Source organism: Amborella trichopoda, chromosome 6 (genome assembly GCF_054954075.1).
Source record: "Amborella trichopoda isolate Santa Cruz 75 chromosome 6, AtrichopodaSantaCruz75HAP2 v2.0, whole genome shotgun sequence".
Classification (NCBI taxonomy): Eukaryota; Viridiplantae; Streptophyta; class Magnoliopsida; order Amborellales; family Amborellaceae; genus Amborella; species Amborella trichopoda.
The window spans coordinates 43,533,435-43,543,821 of NC_142341.1; positions in this window are offsets into that span (position 1 = coordinate 43,533,435).

A 10,387-nucleotide genomic window follows, 5' to 3' on the forward strand; every position below is an offset into this window, starting at 1 on the left:
CGGATTAGGGTTTTCCGCCAAAACGAGATTTTAATGGCCGTTCTTTCATTGATTAGTCTACCCTTTATAATAGTCCATATATAATTATATATTTTATCTATGATAATTCTATGATTTTTCTTTTATGTGATGCAAATTTAATGGTTAACATAAGTTTATACAGAGAAAGAGCATCTCAATATTCACAAATTGATGAAAAAAATAAAAGTTAATAATGTAGTACCTTCATTTCTTATTGGATTCTTAAAAAACAGTATTTATAATGAATTTTAATAATTTTTTCGGATTTTTTTGAAGCTTTAATCCGAACGATTCAATCGATTCTCAATCCAGATCGCTGATTCGTCGATCCGGATCGGTTTTGAGATGCCCGATCAGGGTCACCGATCTGATTTTTAAACCATTGCCTTTATCTAATAATTCTTCCAATTGTTGTTGAAGTTCCTTAAGTTCCGTAGGTGCCATTCGGTAGGGGGCCTTAGAAATTGGGGCTGTCTCGGGAAGTAACTCAATAGAGAATTCAATTTCCCTATCAAGTGGTAACCCTGGCAATTCCTCAGGAAATACGTTAGAAAATTCTCGGATGGACCGGAATGGTGTCCAAGTTTATCTTTTCCATTCTATCTACTTTAACATATGCAAGAAAGCCTTGACATCCTTTTTGAAGGAGGAGATTAGCCTGAATTGAGGACATTAAAAATGGTGGATAGACTTCCTTGATACCTTCGAAGTAAAATACTGGTTGATTCGGAATACAAAAAGTAACTCCTTTCTTGTAACAATCAATACTTGCATGGTACGCAGAGAGCCAATCCATGCCTAAGATCATATCAAAATCTTGAATTTCTAGGAGTATTGAATCCATTAACTTTTCCTTTCCTTCTATCCTTATCACACAAGCCTTGTATACTAGATTGGTATTAATTGAATTCTCCATAAGTGTGGCTACCTCTAGAATGTAATCTAATTGTTTTGATTCTACCCTTAAGTGACCTGCAAAGTGTGATGACACAAATGAATGAGTAGATCCAGGATCAATCAAAACCTGAGCTGCTTTTTGAAAGATAGTAAGAGTACCTTGGATCACTGATTTTGAAGCTTGAGCATCTTGTCGAGTAATTGCAAATACTCTCCCCTTTGTCTGAGGTTTCTGGGCTGCCTCTTCAGGCTTCAAATATTGATGCATTTTCAAGGCAAAACAATCGTTGATCTTGTGCCCCAACATCCCACATTGGAAACAAGCTCCAATTTCTTAATAACAGGGTTTCATCCCATGACTCTTCCCACATTTTTTACAAGGCTCAAGTGGGCTTTGAAATGGCACCGGCCTTGGCCTTTTGTTTGCTATACTGATTTCTGTGGCTATTCCTCTTTTCGTAATCTTTGCCATCTTTTTCAACAATTTGAGCTCTGTCTACTATTTCGGCATAAGTCCCTAGTTTTAAGACTGATATTCTGCTTTTGATGGCTAGTCTGAGGCCCCTTTCAAACTTTTTTACCTTTCTTGCTTTGTTGTTGACCATATGTGGAGCGAACCTGGCCAATTCAGTATACTTGGCCTCGTACTGTGCTACTGCCTTGCTTCCTTGAACTAATTCCAGAAATTCCATTTTTTTTTGTCTCGAATAAAATCTGGGAAGTACTTTTCATTAAATGTCTCTAGAAATACCTTCAAAGTCATGTGTTTATTTTCTTGGACCAATATTCCTTTTGACATTCGCCACTAATGTTGTGCTTCACCTTGTAAAATAAAAATTATCAAGGACCTTCTTATCATCAGGACATTCCATTACCTCAAATGTTTTCTCCAATTGTATTATCTATCCCTCAGCTTCTAGTGGGTTTACAACACCCTTAAAAGAGGGTGGGTTCAATTTCTTAAATTGTTTGATATTACATCGACCATTTCCCGTAGCTGACTGCCTGGGTGGATTGTTGTTCTCCATCTGATGTTGCATTAAGGCAACCATATTTCCCAAGGCTTTATGAATTTCTTCCATATTAGCTTCAGCCATTCTGGATCTTGCTCTCGTACCGATCTGTACATACAATAAATATGACTTAAAGTACATTCTTTTCAAATTTTCTAGGAATCTTAAAAGTATTGCTCTGATACCATATTTGTCACACCCCAAGATTTCTAACATTCCCGAGGTGCAACAAACTATTCTTATACTAGGAAAAATTAAAATTCTTATTCATATATATTGTAACAAAACAAAATTTTCTATTAATTAAAATTTGTATAAAGTTTGCTCGCAACTGGTATTAACATGAAGACTAGGAATACATCTGTTGATAGAACAAAAAATTTACAGTGGTGAAGTTAAACAAAAGTTACAAAGGAAAATTTAGTTATGACATGACTGCATCTTCTTCACAAGCTGGGCCTGATGTGCATTTAACTATGAGACTGCAATTACCCTAAAAAATATTTACCATAGTTTGGTGAGTTTGGCTACTCAGTAAGTGATCATCATGGTCCTAAAAATAATCATGGTTCGAAGATATAAACATTTTCTGAAGAATGTATGCAAAAAAAAAACAACATGAGGAAGAATTACGAGCAAAAGCATTTATAGATAACAATTGCACTTTCACAAATCTACAGTTAAACATAATCCAAATGATGGAAATGCATATAAACATTTTAACAGAGATGCATGATTCAAAAGATTCTACAAAATACCCTACTAGCGTCCCAAGTAGGTTACCTATATACCCCACTATTGTCTTGATGGGTCAAAACAACCCCTGCAGGTCCAAATGTACTTCACCGGCGTACTGGATAAGTCCAAATAGCCCCTAGTAGATAGGTCTAAACAATCCCTGCAGGTCGAAACATACCTCATCGGCGTCCCGGATGAGTCAAAATAGTCCCTACCGGCGTAACCGGATACGTCCTAAAATTCCTTGCAGGTCCGATCATACCTCACCCGTGTCCCGGACGAGTCCAAATAGTACCTACCGACATAACCGGATAGGTCCTAACGATCACTGTAGGTCCACTTATACTCAAATTATCTCTGAAACTCTTTAAACATCAGAAAATAACAATATCATATATGCGAAGTATCATTGAAAACATTAATATAAATTCCCTCTAAGCAATTTAATAACAATCACTTCCATTGAAATATCTCTAAGTAGCCTTTTAAACATTTTTTGCAATAATTTCTAAAAAGTAACAGTTCTGAAGGACATTCTTAAAATTTAACATGATAACAGTCTAGTATCAATAGACGAACTTTATGAGAATCCAAATTTAAATATGGAATTATTACAATTTATGGAATTGCCAATATGTAAATAATCATTTCATAGGCAATACAACAATCAAGTGTAAAAATATCAAATTTTTATATAATTAGGCAGACATTTTCAAAATCAATAGAAGGAAATCTCATAATTTTACCACAAGCAAAAATATCACCTTTATTTCTAATAATTTACAGCATTTAAAATTCCTAACAATAGGTAAAATATCACAATTTTACTAAAAAGATTATTTTTCAAAACAATGAGGTCACTTATACACAAAGCTTATAAAATACAGATGCTGGACGAAAATATCACTATTTATTAAAAACTGACTATTTTTCAAAAGAATGCGATCACTTACCTATAATATTTGAGAGGGAACTTCAATAAAATTCGGCTAGAGAGGGAAAAGCGGTGAGAGCACCATGGATAAGATCCTGAGAGGAAGTAAAGCTTTGGATTCGAAAGAATGGCATGGGTTGTAGCACATGAGGTTTTCAACTGTCTATCGAATATGAGAGATAGTTAGGCTATCTCAAGAAATTTTGAACAGACAGAGGAGGGTGGTGACTTACGAGGTTTTCAATGGAAAACCTGAACATTTCAGCCATGGCAGGGGATAATGGGAAGGTAGAAGGAACAATTTTAGAGAGAGAACATACTAGATGGAAGAAAGAGGTTAAAGAGAGAGAGAATACAGTGAAAACAAAATGATAACTTAGAGAGAGAGAAGATTAAAAGGAGAGAGAGAGAGTACGGTACCAGAGAAGGATTTTTCAATAAAACTCCTTAGATCAAAAGAAAACTTCTTTATAAAGCATCCATGCATGATGCAAAGCATGCCACATCATTTAAAATGTATCAATAGAGGATTAACTGAAACATATGGTAATGCCACCACACAATATGACAATTAATGCAACATCTTATGGAGGCACATCAGCCTCACCATACCCATTACGCTTGCAAGAAGAAATGTTTTAGAAGCTTTACATTCAATTATGGTAAAAGAGCTGATGGACCAAAGGTGCACCTTAAAGAAATGGACTAGCATCAAAAATTTTGAGAAAACAGTAGCTTTGAATTGTTAATCAAATATCCAAGAAACGTGGGGGGTTAAATTGAGGGGTAATTTTACGTTAGAGAAAAGATGGTCCTTATGGTGCATTTTGTCACCATGAATTATCGTTCTAAATATTTCATTATGTATTTTATTTTATTTCATTTATTTATTTTTTTTATTGTTTTTATTCTATTAACACGATTATTATTAGTTTTCAGTTTTGTTTTTAAAAAAAATTAGGGTCGTCACACAAGCTTCTTGAACTTGTGATATCTCACATCAATGTGTTTTTTCCTTGCATGAAACACTTGATTCTTTGCAAAATTTATAGGACTCTGACTATCACAATGCAGTACAATACCTTCTTGCTCCACCCCCAACTCATGATCCAAACCAGTCGACCGGATCGCCTCCTTTGCAGTCTCAACTGCTGTCATGTACTCTGCCTCTGTCATAGACAAGGCAATCGTGGGTTGAAGCATCGCCTTCCATGAAATAGGTCCACCTACTAGTGTGAAGACATATCATGTAGTAGACCTTCGCTTGTCTAAATCATCAGCATAGACGGAATCAACATATCCCACAAGTTCTGTAGAGCTTCTCTTCCTGCTGAACATAATTTCGAGATCTGACGTCCCGCTCAGATATTTGAGAATCCACTTAATAGCATTCCAATGCTCCCTTCCAAGATTACTCATGTATCGACAAACAACACTAACATCATGAGATAAATTCGGCCTGCTACAAACCATATCATACATGAGGCTTTCGACTGTGCTAACATAGGGCACTAGAAACATCTACTCTATCTCTTCATCCATAGTAGGACACTGCCGTTTAGATAACTTGAAATGACTCGTTAATAGAGTGCTAACTGACTTGGCCTTTTCTATATTGAAACGCTCCAACACCTTTTCAACATACCTTTTCTGAGTTACATAGAGTTTACCTGTACTTATATCTCTATGAATATCCATATCAAGGATCCTGTTAGCAGCGCCTAGATCCTTTCTATCAAACTCAGAACTTAATATAGACTTGAAGGAAGTAATGTCACATGCATTATTGGCAGCGATGAGCATGTCATCATCATAAAGCATCAAGAGAATAAGGGAATTATCATCAAGAACTTTAAAATAAACACAACAATCATACTCACTTCTTGAATTACCAATCCGCCCCATAAAAGAGTCGAAGCGCTTGTACCACTGTCTGGGAGATTGTTTAAGACCAAAAAGCGATCTCTTAAGCAAGCAAACTTGATCTTCCTTTCTATACACTTTTAAGCCTTCAGGTTGCTCCATAAAGATTTGTTCCTCTAAATCACCATGAAGAAACATTGTCTTCACGTCAAGCTGTTCTAGCTCCAAATCAAACATGGCTACTAAAGAAAGTAATAGCCTTAATGAAGTGTGCTTGACAACCAGACAGAATATTTCATTGTAGTCCGCTCCTTCCTTCTGAGTGTAGCCCTTTGCTACGAGCATAGCCTTGAATCGCTCACATTCTTTTTTTGTTGCTGCTTCTTTCTTTCGAAAGATCCACTTGCACCCAATCACTTTCCTTCCCTTGGGTCACTTGACAAGGTCCCAAGTATTGTTTTTTTTCAGAGACTTCATCTCCTCCATCATGACTGTCATCCATTTATGACTCTGTGCATCACTTAGAGCATCTTCGAAAGAGTCAATTTCTCCAGTACTAACAGTTAGAGCAAAGGCTACCATGACCTCAAAGCCGTATCTCACAGGGGCTTTGTGAACACGCTTCTTTCTGCCTTTTGCCAAATTTTGATTGTTGTTGTTCAGATATGCTATCAGTTAATTTTTCCTCTTCTGGTGTTTTAGACTCTTCTAGTTCCACCTGGACTATCTATCTTTCTCCATCACTTTCATCTACTTGCACTTTGTCATCTTGCATGTTGATTGACTTCACCATGTGAGATTTATCAAACACAACATCCTTGTTAAGCACAACCTTATGTGAAGTAGGATCCTAAAGCTTGTATCCCTTCACTCCCTTCTTAAAATCGAGAAAGATGCATTACTTAGACTTAGAGTCTAATTTGGAACGTTTCTTACTTTGAACATAGACATAGGCTGGACATCCGAAGATCCTCAGCATAGAGTAATCTACCAACTTTCATGTCCACATCTCCTTTGAAATTTTGCAATCAATCGCTGTAGATGGTGACCTATTAACGATGAAACAGGTCATGTTAGCTGCTTCTACCCATAAACGTTTCTTCAAATCTGTATTCAATCGCATACTACGAGCTATTTCCAAAAGAGTCTTATTCATCCTCTCAGCCACACCATTTTGCTGATGAGTTTTTGATGTGGTAAAGTGACGTACAATCCCTATTCTTTACAGAATTATTGAAATTCTCTAGACTTGTACTTCCCTCCATTATCTAATCTCAAGCATTTCAGTTTCTTTCCTGTCTTCTTTTCTACATTTGTTTTTCATTATTTAAACTTCGTGAATGCTTCACTTTTGTGCTTCCTGAAGTAGACTCAGACTTTTCTTGAGTAATCGTCAATGAAGGTAGTGAAATATTCTGCCCCACCCTTGGATTTGATTGGTGAAGGCCCCCATACATCAGTGTGTACATAGTCTAGTATATCCTTACTCGTATGAACTGCAGTTCTGAATCTAATATTGTATAGTTTACCGAAAACACAGTACTTACATAAATCTAGTTTACAGGCTCTTACACCCTTACCAATTTACTTTTATGAAGTTCCATCGTACATCGTTCACTCATATGCCCTAAACGCATATACTACAATTTTGTGTCATCTATGCTGGACTCTATATCTGTGGTTACAGAAGCTCCACCTGTAACTGTATTCCCTAACAACTTGTATAGGTTCTCAGTCATCTGACCTTGCATGGCAACCATAGATCCCTTACTAACTTTGAGGATTCCACTTGTTGTTGTATACTTGCAATAATTCAAATCAAGAGCCCCCACAGATATTAAGTTTTTCTTTAATTGGAGGATATGCCTCACATTTGATAAGATTCATACTATCCCATCAAATATCTTGATTTTGATAGTTCATATTCCAATGGTTTTGCATACTGTATCATTCTCCATTAGAACAGACCCACCACTATATGATTTGTAGGTTTCGAACCAGTTTCAATTTGGACACATATGAAAAGAACAACAATAATCTAAAATCCAAGAATCAGTAAATTGATTCTTACATGAAGATATAGAGAGAAGATCTCTATCATCTCCGTCAAAGCTATCAGCCACGTTAGCTTCATCAGATGTTTTTCCTGTTTCTATTCTCTTTATAGTCTCCTTTCTTTTTGGGCAGTCTCTCTTCATATGACCTTCTTTTTTGCAGCAATAGCAAATAAACTTGCCTTTTCCCTTCGATTTTGACCGACTTCTGCTTTTAGACATCATTTGATTTAATCTGACCCTTTCATGACTCTCTTTGTGTTTTTCAAAGAAACATTTTCCTTGAGATTTAATACTGCTAGTCTTCTTCCTTATCTCGTTGACATAAGAGCAGCAGTGACTTCGTCCGTCTCAAGGGTCTCCTTCTCGTAAAGTAGAGTCGTAACCAGGTGACCGTATGATCCTAAAAGCGAAGCACACTGAAGTAGGGCCTTGTCTTCATCATCGATTTTGACCTCAAGGCTTGCTAACTGACTTATGATCTGGTCGAACTTGCTGAGATGTTCAAGTAGATCTGTGCCTTCTTCCATCTGAAGAGAATACAACTGCTTCTTCAAGAACAACTTGTTTGTCAGAGATTTCGTGATGTAGATACTCTCGAGTTTTGTCCAAACCTCCGGAGAAGTTTCAAGATTCACCACATAAAGCAAGGCGTCATCCATCTCACCTCCGGAGAAGTTTCAGACAAATCGCACTTACCGCCTTTTCCTCCATCTCTTGCTACTCTTCATCGTCCATCTTTGTTTGTTTCTTCGATTTCCCTAGAAAAGCCTTGCCAGATCTTGTTGTACCAAAGGGTAAAATTGTTCTTTCCATTGAACCTCTCAATGTCATACTAGACGCTTGAGCCCTTTCCTGTCATTGTAGTAACAAACCCAAGAACGCGGAATAACTTTGTAGGCTCTGATACCAATTTGTAGAAACGAAAAGCTATCTACAAAAACAAGAAAGAAGAAACAAACACAAAAGAAAGAGACAACCAACAACAACACAAAGATATAAGTGGTTTGACAATGTGTCTACGTCTACAAGGGATTAGAGCTTCTTTACTGGCAATAAAAATAGGGTTACCATACGCTCTCTTCCTCACGCCTCTCTGTTTTTATCTAGTTACAAAGAGATATGCGTTTTTCCCTTAACCCTTAACCCTAGATGAACCCCTAATCACAACAATATATATCAAGTTTTAGATAGATGGTACAAATTATCGAAATACCCTTGAACGAATATATTTATCAAGTCCCAGATATATCGAATCCTATGTACGGATATATTTGAATTTTTCCTCGGGGCCTGCCCCCCCTGAACCCTCGCAGAGGCCAAGTCCATCAAGTCAACCTGTCAGGACGACTCCTCCGGGCCTCAAGCCTTACGACATTCGGCCCTTCGGGCTTTTAATGGCCCTCCAGAGTCGTCTTTTTCACTCCACCTTAGCAAATCTATTTTTTCAGAATACAAAACATCAATCCTCAATAGACCCGCCAAGTATACCCAACATGGGTCTGGGTATGGGTCCAACATTTGGATCCAGTGGGTTGGGTCTGGGTCTAAAACCTGGACCCGAATACTATTTGGGTCAGGGACCGGTTAAATCCAATCCGTGCTTGTAAACTATTGAAGACAAAATACTTCAAGTCTTATTCGTTTGGGTATATTAAGGATTATATACATTAGGAACTCGTAGTTATCTTTAGCTATTAAACGACAAATCAAACCGTTCGAAATCTAAAGGCAGCTGATTGTGACGTTGTTGCCAATAATATGGATATATGATGTTAAAAAGAGGGCAAAAAAAAAAAGATGCTCATAGTAAGGGTGGCAATGGACCCAATCAGACCCAGGGTTTGACAGATATAGGTATGGGTCCAACTTTTGGACCGATAGGTCAGGTCCAGGTCCAAATCATGTACCTAGATATTATTTGGCTTGCGGTCTGGGTCCAGTCGAACCCATCCCATACCCAACTTGTTGTCATCCCTAGTAATTGATTTTTTTTTAGTGTACAACCAATTGACTCTAAACAATACCACTTTTATCCAAATGAAAGTATTGCTAGGCTCATAAGCATAAAGCCGCTTGAAATATTGTAGAGAAGGGATAGGATTACTATTATCAAGACCAGATCGTTTCTTAAATCGGTGAAGGAAGGGATTGGTCCAATCAAAGTCGGTCCAATTGGCGATGGTCGGACCGATTATTATATTTTTTAATACATAAAAATTAAAAATTTAGTAAAATTTTAAAATTCGACTAAAATTATAAAAAGTAATAACAATTGAAAAATACAATCAAAATAAGAATTTAATTTTTGAATTTATTGTAGAAATTCTAACTTAAATAATCAAACATTGGATTTTTCAATTTAGTAAAGTTACAATATTAAACATCGTTAAATAAGATATATTTACGATAAATTAAAGTGGGAAAGTGCACGAACGAGAGAGAGAGAGAGAGTGAGTGTGTGAGTGAGGATAATAAAAGGCAAATATTTGACAAAATTAGCTTCATGTCTTGCAAAAATGAAAACAAGATATAGTTTGTTGTCTTATCATTACTTTTAGGTATAAGTTTTGGCAATAAAAAGTTCCTAAGCAATCAGCATAAAGAAAGAAAAACAAGAAAAAATAAGATCTTTTAAAACATTTGCAATATCTTGTAAAAAAATGGCAATAAATATGCAAAACACATGGAATTTTAAGTTCAACTTTCCAAATTGGATGGTATGATAGAACCGGCAAAACCAGCAATCGAACTGGTTCAACTCTTTGACCGTTTTGTGTACATCACGTTTTAGTACTAACCGGACCAAACAAGGTTCCAATAACTGGTTCTACCGGTTCGACCACTGATCGGGCCTGATTTTAATA